This window comes from Bufo gargarizans, chromosome 2, assembly GCF_014858855.1.
Source record: "Bufo gargarizans isolate SCDJY-AF-19 chromosome 2, ASM1485885v1, whole genome shotgun sequence".
Classification (NCBI taxonomy): Eukaryota; Metazoa; Chordata; class Amphibia; order Anura; family Bufonidae; genus Bufo; species Bufo gargarizans.
Genome location: NC_058081.1, coordinates 197,322,184 through 197,334,614, shown reverse-complemented (window position 1 = coordinate 197,334,614; position 12,431 = coordinate 197,322,184).

Genomic DNA, 12,431 nt, shown 5'->3' with positions numbered 1-12,431 from the left:
TGACCAGCATGCACTTTCTATAATACCAGTGTCTTATGTGGCACAAGGGTTTTTGGGGCCCCTCAGGCTCCTGGGCCCGGTAGCGACTGCTACCTCTGCACCCCCTATAGCTACGCCCCTCTCCATGACTAATACAGACCTCCAGAGCGGCCAACCAGCGGTGGTGATCATACATACCTGGTCTCTACCACTGGGTTTGGACCACAGGACGCAGCAGTGACCTGCCCCTCTTGCATCACATGACCAGCTGTCGTAACGCAAGGGGCGCCAGGTCCATGTGAAAGCACAGTATTGGAATAAGAACATATAGTCACTGTCGCATACCGCCATCACTTCAGCACCTCCAATCCTGCCTGCCACTGCATTTCTAGAGCTGCAATGACATACCTATATGACATGGGACTGTTGAGGCTGGTGATTGGCTGCCGCAGTGGTGTGTGGGATACGGGCATGTCACCATCAGGAAGACAAAGTCTGACAGGAAGAACAGAGCAGTGATGCTTGGAGGGAGAGGGGTTTGGGATGATGAATATAGAGTTTTTTCATATGAACAGCATCCCTCCCTTTTTTTTTATTGGCTCAGATAACCACCTCTTTAAAGGGATATTCCAGGATTGGGTCTCTTAAGTGCGCTCCCCCCTAGTATGTGGCACCTAGGGAAAGACTCATACTCACCAGCTCTGGTCCTGTGCCCCGTTCAACAATCTTCTGGCTGCTTACCGCACACCAGCAATAGCTGAGATGGTGGCGCTGCCATTATAGATCCCCTCCATACAGTCCTTGGGTGACTGGCACGGCGCTGAATGTCCTTAGGTCCAGCAGCCCACCCAGATTGATTAATTGGCTGTCAGATGCAGCCTCCCTATTTACTGCCAGTAAGGATCTTTGCTGTGGCAACCGTGTTGGGCATCAGCAGTACCAATGTATAAAATTGTCTGTACAAGCATTAGGCCTCATGCACACGAACGTATATTCTTTTTGTGTCAGTTCCGTTTTTATTGAGGACCGTATTCGGAACCAATCATTTCAATGGGTCCGCAAAAAAAAAACGGAAGTTACTCCGTGTGCATTCCGTTTCCGTATGTCCGTTCCGCAAAATAATAGAACATGTCCTATTAGGTTCCATTCACACGTCCGCAATTTCGTTCCGCAATTTGCGGAACGGAATTGTGGACCCATTCATTCCAATGGGGCAGCATTATGTGCTGTCCGGACACGGAATTGCAGGCCCGCACTTCCGTTCCCGAAAAAAATAGAACATGTCCTATTCTTGTCCGCAATTGGACAAAAATAGGCATATTCTATAGTGCCGGCAATGTGCGGACTGCAAAATGCGGAACGCACATTGCCGCTTTCCGTGTTTTGCGGAACTGCGGCTCCGTGGATCCGCAAAACACGTTGCGGACGTGTGAATGGAGCCTTATTGTCCAGATTACGGACAAGGATAGGACTGTTCTATCAGGGGCCAGCTGTTCCGTTCCGCAAAATACAGAATGCACGCGGTCGTCATCTGTATTTCTTGCTGATCCGTTTTTTGCGGACCACAAAATACATACGGTCGTGTGCATGAGGCCTTATTCTAAGTTCTGGCGCCCAGGCAGTGGTCATCTCCAGCTGCACACAACATATTGGGTTCATATCCCACTCCTGCATTCCTGTGGATTAGAGATGGCCAAACTTGAAATTTGTTGTCTACGATTCGTGGAGTTTTTTGAAAATGTGTGTCCAAATCGATTCTACACAAATCAAACATGCTCCAATTGTATTGAAAACATTCCTATAATAACCCTGCATCCATTAAAGGGATTGTCTCATCATGTACAATGGGGGACTATCACTAGGATATGCCCCCATTGTCTTATAGGTGGGGGTCCCACCGCTTGGACCCACACTTATATCGAGAATGGAGCCCTGCAAGTGAAGGAGGGAGCACTGCGCATGTGCAGCCGCCCTCCATTCATTTTCTATGGGGCTGGCGAAAATAGCCAAGCGCTGGCTCGGCTATTTCCGGCAGCCCCATAGAAATGAATGGGAGCGGGGGCTGCGCATGTGCGGTATGCTCCCATTCACTTCTATGGGGAGCCAGCTTAGTGGTGGCCGGACCGGAGTCCTCCAGCCACCACCTTGCGGGGCTCCATTCTCGATATAGGTGCGGGTCCAGCACCTATAAGAAAATGGGGGCATATCCTAGCGATATGCCCCCATTATCCATGATGAGACAACCCCTTTAATGTCCGTTCAGTGTTCTATTCACACACTGCCACCTAGTGGTACTGTGTCTATATTTCATCCTTAAAGGGTTTCTGTCACCACAATTTTTGCTATTAAACAGGCTGACATTATACATGTGCAAATGTCACCTGAATTTAACTCTTCTATTCTTTTTTTTCAGTGTGGCCCCGTTTTTGTGCAATAATAACTTTGATGATATGCAAATTAACCTATAGGAGCAGGGGGCATTGCTCCTGCTCCTAGAGGCTCAGTTCGCCCACCTCATTCCATGCCCTTCTACTCTTGATTGACAGGGCATTGGTCTCCTGCTGCCGGCCCTGTCTGCCGGGGAAATCTTGCGTCTGCGCCGTCCCATTCAGTATTCGGCGTAGGCGCTGTGAGGCAGCCGGCGAGCATCCTTCCCTCACTGTGTGACTAGAATGCACTGGGGAACATTTATTAATCTCTATACACCAGAAAAGTAGTGATAAAAAGTCAAAATGTTTGGCCCACACCAGTATACACTATTCACAAAAAGTTTGACTTTCGGGTGAAATTTATGGAAAACGTAAAAAGTTCACACTACAGTAAAGTAGGGCATCTAAGTAGAAGCATGCAATGGTGATTTCCTTATCTCAAACAATTTATTAAAACACAAGCCAACAACAGTGGTGGGTATAGCCCCACAAAAATGTCAGTCACAATAACTTGTCACGTGGCCTTAAGCAATTGACAATGAAGTCTCATGCTGTTCACAATCCGACTTGTCTGCCGAGGAATGGCATGGCATCCCACTCTTCTTGAAGGGTGGCCCTCAGGTCTTTGAGGTTCTGGGGTACAGAGTTATGAGCCTCTACATGGCAACTCAGCTGATCCCATAGGTTTTCAATGGGATTCAAGCCTTTTACTAATGATGCGACCTCGATGAGCTGGCGCATTATCATCTATAAAGATGATTTTAGGCCTGTGTTGTTCATGCAGAGGCACAAGGACTGGATTAATGATTTTATTTAAGTAGTATGGGCTTGTCACTGTACCATTAACAAAGTATAGGGCAGTTCTGTATTGACTAGACACACCTGCCCACTCTAACACCACCACCACCACCAAAGGCTTGTCTGGTGACCACAGTGGCTGATGCATAGTGCTCTGCTTGACGTCTCCAACATCATTGGCGGCCATCATTTCTGCTCAGCGTGAATCAACTTTCATCAGTGAACAGCACTCAGGTCCACTGGTCCCTCGTCCAGTGTAGATGCTTTCTGGCCCAGGCAAGTCGATGACGCCTGAGCCTGGTGGTGTGGTCAGGTACCATTGCAGGTCGTCTACCACGCATACCACGCATACCACGCTAATGTAAACGGTTGCGAATGGTCTTACTTGACACTTGGGTGCCTCTCACTTCCCTTAAATGTGCTGGAGTTGTGTTGTTCACAATGAAGTGGTCCTCAGTGTTGGATGTGGCCAAAGGATGTCCACTTCTATGCCTTTGGCAGCTTTGAGATGAGCGAGTTGTACACTCCGGACTCGCAGGGAGAGTATGCAGCAACTCCCATCCTGAACTTCCAGGGTTGCATAGCATTATATTGGTTTATGATGCTATGTAACTGTTAGAGGTCTGGACTGTATTGGATAACACTGACATAATACGGTCAGTGTTATTCAATACATTCCAGAACTAAGGGTTACATAGCATCATAAATTAATATAATGCTATGCAACCCCGGCAGTGCTGGAAGTTCAGGACGGGTGCTGCGCTTCAATTCCAGAGAGGGAATTGAAACAGTAATTACACTTACCGGTTATTGTATTTTCTGGAAGTCTCCACGACGGCACCCATGAGCTTATCCCCGCCCTATCAGGGACAGGTAAAACATGTAGAGAGATTAAATTGCCCCCCCTACCTAACTCCTCAGTGAATCACAAAGAACTCCTTTGGAGAAATACATAAAAATTGTTGTTTTTTTCACATTCCAATAAATATATCTCCACTTCTATTGCCTTCTATAAATGTTTTATATATGCATATACAGTCAGGTCCATAAATATTGGGATAGACACAATTCTAACATTTTTGGCTCTATACACCACCACAATGGATTTGAAATGAAGCGAACAAGATGTGCTTTAACTGCAGACTGTCAGCTTTAATTGAGGGTATTTACATTCAAATCAGGTGAACAGTGTAGGTATTACAACAGTTTGCATATGTGCCTCCTACTTGTTACCGGACCAAAAGTAATGGGACAATTGGCTTCTCAGCTGTTCCATGGCCAGGTGTGTGTTATTCTCTCATTATCCCAATTACAATGAGCAGATAAAAGGTCCAGAGTTCATTTCAAGTGTGCTATTTGCATTTGGAATCTGTTGCTGTCAACTCTCAAGATGAGATCCAAAGAGCTGTCACTATCAGTGAAGCAAGCCATCATTAGGCTGAAAAAGCAAAACAAACCCATCAGAGAGATAGCAAAAAAACTAGGCGTGGCCAAAACTGTTTGGAATATTCTTAAAAAGAAGGAACATACCGGTGAGCTCAGCAACATCAAAAGACCTGGAAGACCACAGAAAACTGTGGTGGATGACCGAAAAATTCATTCTTTCCCTGGTGAAGAAAACACCCTTCACAACAGTTGGCCAGATCAAGAACACCCTCCAGGAGGTAGGTGTATGTGTGTCAAAGACAATCAAGAGAAAACTTCAGAGTGAATACCGAGGGTTCACCACAAGATGTAAACCATTGGTGAGCCTTAACAACAGGAAGGCCAGATTAGAGTTTGCCAAACAACATCTAAAAAGCTTTCACAGTTCTGGAACAACATCCTATGGACAGATGAGACCAAGATCAACTTGTACTAGAGTAATGGGAAGAGAAGAATATGGAGAAGGAAAGGAACTGCTCATGATCCTAAGCAGTGAAGCATGGGGGTGGTAGTGTCATGGCATGGGCATGTATATCTGCCAATGGAACTAGTTCTCTTGTATTTATTGACGATGTGACTGCTGACAAAAGCAGCAGGATGAATTCTGAAGTGTTTCGGGCAATATTATCTGCTCATATTCAGCCAAATGCTTCAGAACTCATTGGACGGCACTTCACAGTGCTGATGGACAATGACCCAAAGCATACAGCAAAAGCAACCAAAGAGTTTAAGGGAAAGAAGTGGAATGTTATGCAATGGCCAAGTCAATCACCTGACCTGAATCCGATGGAGCATGCATTTAATTTGCTGAAGACAAAACTGAAGGGAAAATTCCCCAAGAACAAGCAGGAACTGAAGACAGTTGCAGTAGAGGCCTGGCAGAGCATCACCAGGGATGAAACCCAGCATCTGGTAATGTCTATGCATTCCAGACTTTAGGCTATAATTGACTGCAAAGGATTTGCAACAAAGTATTAAAAAGTGAAAGTTTGATTTATGATTATTGTGTCCCATTACTCTTGGTTCCTTAACAAGTGGGAGGCACATATGCAAACTGTTGTAATTCCTACACCGTTCACCTGATTTGGATGTAAATACCCTCAAATTAAAGCTGACAGTCTGCAGTTAAAGCACATCTTGTTTGTTTTATTTCAAATCCATTTTGGTGGTGTATAGAGCCAAAAATGTTACAATTGTGTCCATGTCCCAATATTTATGGACCTGACTGTATGTATGTATTTTCTTTTTTTTTGGGGGGGGGGGGCAACAGGGCGCCGTCGTGGAGACTTCCAGGAAATACAATTACCGCTAAGTGTAATTACCGTTTCCCCTAGTCGTCTCCACGATAGCACCCATGAGATCTAACAGAGATGAAGAAATTAGCGAGGCACCGCTGCCTGGAGGACTTTACGTCCAAAAGCCAAATCTTTTGCGGAAAAAACATCTACCCTATAATGACGAGTAAAGGTGTGAACAGATTTCCAGGTAGCAGCCTTACAAATGCTTTCTAGAGAAGCTGAGGCTGTTTGAGCACATGAGGTGGAATGGGCTTCAATACCTATAGGAGAAGGCTTACCCGAGACGCTGTAAGTCTCCGCTATAGTTTGTCTAATCCATCTATATATGGAACTTGCTGTCGCCTTGTTACCTTTGTTAGGCCCTGAAAATTGAATAAAAAGATTTCTATCCTTCCTCAATGATTCAGTTTTTGGGAGATAAAGGAGAACAGATCTTCTGATGTCTAACTTATGAAACTTTTCCTTATTACTGTGTTGATCACAAAAAGAGGGAAAAATTATGTTCTGGGATCTATGAAAAGATGACACTACCTTTGGGAGAAACAAGGGTTCCAATTTGAAAACAAGCCAGTCTTCAAAGGATTAAAAACACTGGAAAACAGTAGACAGTGCCTGTAACTCACATACCCTTCTGGCAGAAGTAATGGCTCATCAAAAATATAGTCTTCAAAGTTAAAAAATCTTAATGAAATTTCATCAATGGGCTCAAAGGGGGGCCCCATTAAAGCAGTCAGGACCAGCTTGTCTTATAGATACCTTTTATCCAACCTCTGAAGTATTTGAGCATCTGGATTAAGTTTTCTACCTTCTCCAGAGGAAGAAAGTTTTTTTGTCTCGCTGAGGGCTTGTTCACACGACCATGCCGCCCATGTTCCTTCGGTCCGCAAAACAGACAAGAATAGGACATGTCTCAACATCTTTTGCGGACCCATTCAAATGCAAAAACGTCCCGTATAGGGAACGCAAAAAACATTTGTGTGAACGAGCCCTGAATCTAGAATCATTTCCAGGAATTTTTTTCTTTTTGGAGATAGAAAGATCAGAAGTTTTCCAATTTATGATCAAACCTAGATTCTTTGGGATTCTAATAGATCGTCCAAATAGGCCAAAACTAGAACCCCCTCCAATCTGAGAAAAGCCACTACTTCCGCCATGATTTTTGTAAACAGTCTGGGGGCGGAAGATATTCCGAAGGGAAGACAAGTAAACTGGTAATGTCTTATACCTCCCCTTTCTGGGACAGCAAATCTGAGAAATTTCCAATGGTCAGTATGTATCGGGATATGGAAATAAGCGTCCTTTAGGTCTATCGTGACCATTCTTGGAAATCAGAGGAATTGCCGTTTAGGCTGGGTTCACACGGGCGTTGCGGGAAAAGATGCAGGTGCATTGCGGGAACATGCGATTTTTCCCCGCGAGTGCAAAGCATTTTAATGGGTTTTGCATGCTCGTGAGAAAAATCAGCATGTTTGGTACCCAGACCCGAACTTCACAGAAGTTCGGGTTTGGTGTTCTGTATATTTTATTATTTTTCCTTATAACATGGTTATTAGGGAAAATAGCATTCTTCATACAGAATGCTTAGTAAAATAGCGATAGAGGGGTTAAAAAAAATATAATTTTTTTTTTTAACTCACCTTAATCCACATGTTCGCGCAACCCAGCTTCTTTTTGAGGAAAAGGACCTGTGGTGATGTCACTGCGCACAATGGTGATGGATCTTGCGACGGACCATGTGATGAGCGCAGTGACGTCACCACAGGTCCTTTTCCTCCTGGACAGCTAAGACGACAACAGAAGAGAAGCTGGGCTGCGCGAACAGGTGGATGAGGAGAGTTAAATATATATTTTTTTTAACCCCTCCAGCCCTATTTTACTAAGCATTCTGTATTAAGGGAACATGGTTATAAGGGAAAATAATGGTTGGGTCCCCATCCCAATCATCTCCTAGCAACCATGTGTGAAAATAACAGCATCCGCACTTGCTTGCGATTTTCACGCAACCCCATTCACTTCTATGGGGCCTGCGTTGCGTGAAAAACGCACAATATTGAGCATGCTGCAATTTTCACGCAACGCACAAGTGATGCGTGAAAATCACCACTCATGTGCAGAGCCCCATAGAAATGAATGGGTCCGGATTCAGTGGGGGTGCAATGCGTTCACCTCACGCATTGCACCAGCGCGGAAATCTTGCCCATGTGAAAGAGGCCTTAGAGTTCATCTTGAACTTCCTGTATATAATAGATTTGTTCAGAGGTTTGAGATTTCTAATTGTTATGTGGGAACCATTGGGATTTTTGACTAGAAATAGACGAGAGTAATGTCCTAAGTATCTCTCTGGAACCGACTGACTCCTATAGTTTTTACCCCTTTATACAGATTTTTTTTAAAAAATCTGGAGGAAAGGACGCAAGACAATTTTTGAGGAGAATCCAAAAATTTGATTTTGAATCCGTTCAGTAGAACCTGAACAATCCAACTGTTGATGACGAGCTGCCATTGATGTAAAAAAAAAAAAAAATTGGGTAAGGAAAGATCAGCTTTTTCCTCCCTTTCTGTAACTCCACCTCCCAGATTTTGCTTCATCTGATCTGTTTTGGCTCTAAAAATTATGCCGATATAGGGTCCATCGTTGCAAAATGTATAATCCTCATCGGATGCTTTTTCTAATATTTTATCCAGATCGGGCCCAACACATTTTCCATGGAAGGGTATGGAACATAATTTTTAGATGTTACATTCCCTTTCCACAATCTCAGCCATAAAGCTAAAACTGAAGTTCATGCTGCCATAGAAACTGCTTCAGCTGAAGAATCTGCTAAAAACCCTGCAGCCATCTTAAGAATTGGGATAGAAGATAGGCTCTGATCTCTAGGGTTTTTTCCTTTTATGTGAAATTCTAATTGTTGTAACCAGATACAGAGCACTCTCGCGACACAGGTTGCTGACACACTGGGACAGAACAACAAAGTAGCCATTTGCCATGTTTTCTTGATCAACCCTTCTGCTTTTTATTTTATCCATAGGGTCTTTAAGTTTTACATCAAGACACGGAGGCTCCTATTGCTATCTCTTCCTTTACTGTTCCACCAATAGCAGCAAAGAAAATTTACATACTGAACATTGTAACCATGACAACCGTAGTCCCACCCCCAGACAGCCCCTATAACAGGCAACTCCTCCTCTGGGTCTTCCTCTTTCTTTGCTGCTGCCACCAGATAAGTGCTGTTAATTTTACCTTGTGTGCTTTGCATCTTTTTGTAGTGTTTTCTCCTATTATTGATTTATTTCATGCGTTTTTCCTAACTATTGTCCCTCTGCATACGTAGTGGGTTTTGTTTGCACCTGTTTCTCTGGGGCTTCGGCCCTTATGGTTTATATGGGGGGTTTATTTTACCCGGTTTGCGCATTGTGGGGGTTCTTCCCCTGTCTGTCTTGTTGTGGTTCCCTATTGTTTTCCCTTGTTAGCGCCGTCGCGCTTCTTTCACCACCCCGCCGGGTTATTGCCCTTTTCCCCCCCCTCTCTTTTTTACCTTTGCTTGCGTTCTTGCCGGGGATCCTTGCGCTTCCCGCGGCCGGATCTTGTTTCGCGCTCTGCCGGGCTAGCGCGTAGTCTCGCGAGATCCCGGCGGCCATCTTGGTCCTCTATTATCGCGGGATCTCGGCGGCCATCTTAGTCCCCGCCTGCTCTCCGTCCGGATCGGTCGCATCCCTCTGCGCTCCCTCTGCCGCGCTCGCTCCTGCCTCATCGCGCCTGGGTGATTAACCCTTGCGCTCTAATTAGGTATTTTGGCCCATATTAGACCTTTATTATCCCGGCCCTCGCGTGACTTATTGTCACATTATGTCCACTACCGATTTGCCCTCCAGCCAGGCCTGCCCTGCGCCTGCTGAGGAGATGGAGGTTGAGAGGGATGACTCTTGTACTCTGGCAATTCAGCAATCGGTCTCAAGTGCCATATTATCCGCTATGGGATCCATGTCCACTATGCTGGCTACAACCATCTCACAGGCCCTAGCTGCACACCCCCCTCGGGAGTCCCTGCAGCCTGCCCCTGCTATAGTGACGCCGTCTGATGCCATTGATGCTCCTGTTTCACAGGATGATAGAATTGGTGTGCGTGCGGCCACCCATGAGAGCGTGCAACGTTCACGCAAGAGAGCCTTACCGCGCCAGGCAGAAAAGGCGCACACATGGAAATGTGCCAGAGTACAACCAGGTGCCGATTCAGATTCGGATCACGGCTCAGACTTAGAGGCGTTGGAGGATCTGGAGTACCCCTCTGATGAGGAGACCCAGGATCAGACTCCCACTGCTAGGGGCCCCATCCCTTCCACTTCCTTTGCGGTCGGCTCTGCTCCTCCAGCGGTCGATTTGACGTCTGCATTAGCGGACCCTTCCGGCGAACTTATGTTCGACCCTGATACACTCCATCACCCTAGGTCAGCGGAATGGCTCCCATCTGACCATGTGGGTAAATACCTGGAAGCTCGGGTTCGCCACCCGTTAAGTAAGGATGCTCGTAATAAGCTCCGTGCTGAATGCCCTAGGCCCCTGGTCCCTAATAAGGTCTGCGATACCCCGGTGGCCGACCCCAAGATGACCCAGTTTTTGGCCAAAACGGGCTGGAACCCACGTAAAGGGTTGGACTCCGCCTTGAGGAGCTGCCAGGACAAGCTCCTGGATGTGTTTGGGCCCCTCACCAAATTATTGGAGTTGGCAGAAGCTGCCAGAGCAGATGGCTCAAGTATTGATCCCGAGGAGCTTCGGGGTTGGGCTCAAAGAGCGATTTGTGTCGCCGGTAATGTCAACACGTCCCTATCTATTGAACGGCGTAAGGCCATTCTCTTCAAGATTGACCCTAAGCTGGCTAATCTTGCCCTGACCGAGGCAGGTAAGGAGGCACAGGGACTGTTATTCGGCGACTCCTTTATTAAGGATCTTGGCCGTTATGTTGGCGCATTCACTGCATTGGATAAGGCCCAGTCCTCTATGCGCAGAGTGTTTCAGGGACGGGTCTCCAACCGGTCTCCTGTCCGGCCGATCTACCTTCCACGCTCGTGGCGTGGGCCGAGGCTCCTTTCACCAAAGACCTCCTTTCCAAGATCAGAGGGGCTCCTCGACTTTCTTCCCGGCCAGAGGCGGCAATTGGCGTTCCAGGTCCTTCCGTGGGAACCCCAACTCAAGACGACCTTTCGGTAAGTTTTCCCCTAACGGGGGTTTCTTTCCCCATTTACATAGGGGGCAGACTCCGACATTTTTTCCGTGCTTGGTCGGAGATTACTTCAGACCCGTGGATATTGTCCACCGTCAGGGGTTTCATGATCGAACTAGTAGACTCCCCTTTCCGGCTCCCCCCTCCCTCCCCTTTTCTGCTTTCCAGGCCGGATCGATCCTTGGTGGATTTAGAACTGAGGTCACTTTTCCAAAAGGGTGCGATAAAACGGGCTCCTCCGTCCTCTGGGAGAGTCGTCAGCAATATCTTTCTGGTCCAAAAGGGCGGACAAATGCGCCCAGTGATAAATCTTCGGTCATTGAACTCCATAGTGCGCTATCGCCACTTCAAGATGGAGGGGTTTCACCTTCTCAGGGATCTGCTCCTTTCGAGGGACTGGATGGTGAAATTGGACCTAAAGGACGCTTACCTGACGGTTCCCATCGATCCTTCGTCCAGGGACCTTCTCTGTTTTCTATGGGGGGGGGGGGAAGGAGACATGGCGCTTCACTTGCCTCCCATTCGGTCTGTCCTCGGCTCCTTGGTGCTTCACCAAACTAATGCGACCAGCCATGGCCTGGCTCCGCAGTCGGGGTGTTCGTCTGATCATATATCTGGACGACATCCTTATCATGCATCATTCCAGATCGACCTTGCTGGACCATCTACGCTGGACATCGGATCTGTTGTCACACCTCGGTTTTCTTCTGAATCAGGAGAAGTCGTGCTTGACCCCTCTGCAGAGGATGGATTTTCTGGGATTCACGGTGGAGTCACCGTCCGAGTCCCTCAGCCTCCCTTCAGCCAAACTGCGGGCCATTCGGAAGGAATTGAGGCACGCCCTGTCGTCCCCTCAGTTAACCTTACACCACCTTGCCCGCATCATCGGCCTGCTGGCCTCTTCCATCCAGGCAGTGTTTCCGGCCCCGTTGCACTATCGTGCCCTTCAGCGACTCAAGATTGCGCACCTCCGTTCCGGTGCGGCCTTTGCGGACGCAGTGACGCTGGATTCGGAAGCCAGGGAGGAGCTTCATTGGTGGATCACCAACTTAGAGGCGTGGAATGGCAAGGTGATCTTCGGTCTCCAGCCAGAGTTTACGGTGGAGTCGGATGCGAGCCTGCAGGGCTGGGGCGCCCACTGCAATGGCGTTTCCACGGGCAGTCGCTGGACATCGGAAGAATCGAGATTGCACATCAACGCGTTGGAACTATTGGCGGGGTCCTTTGCCATTCAGAGTTTTACCAACGGGATGGCTCATGCTTGCATTCTTTTGCGTATGGAC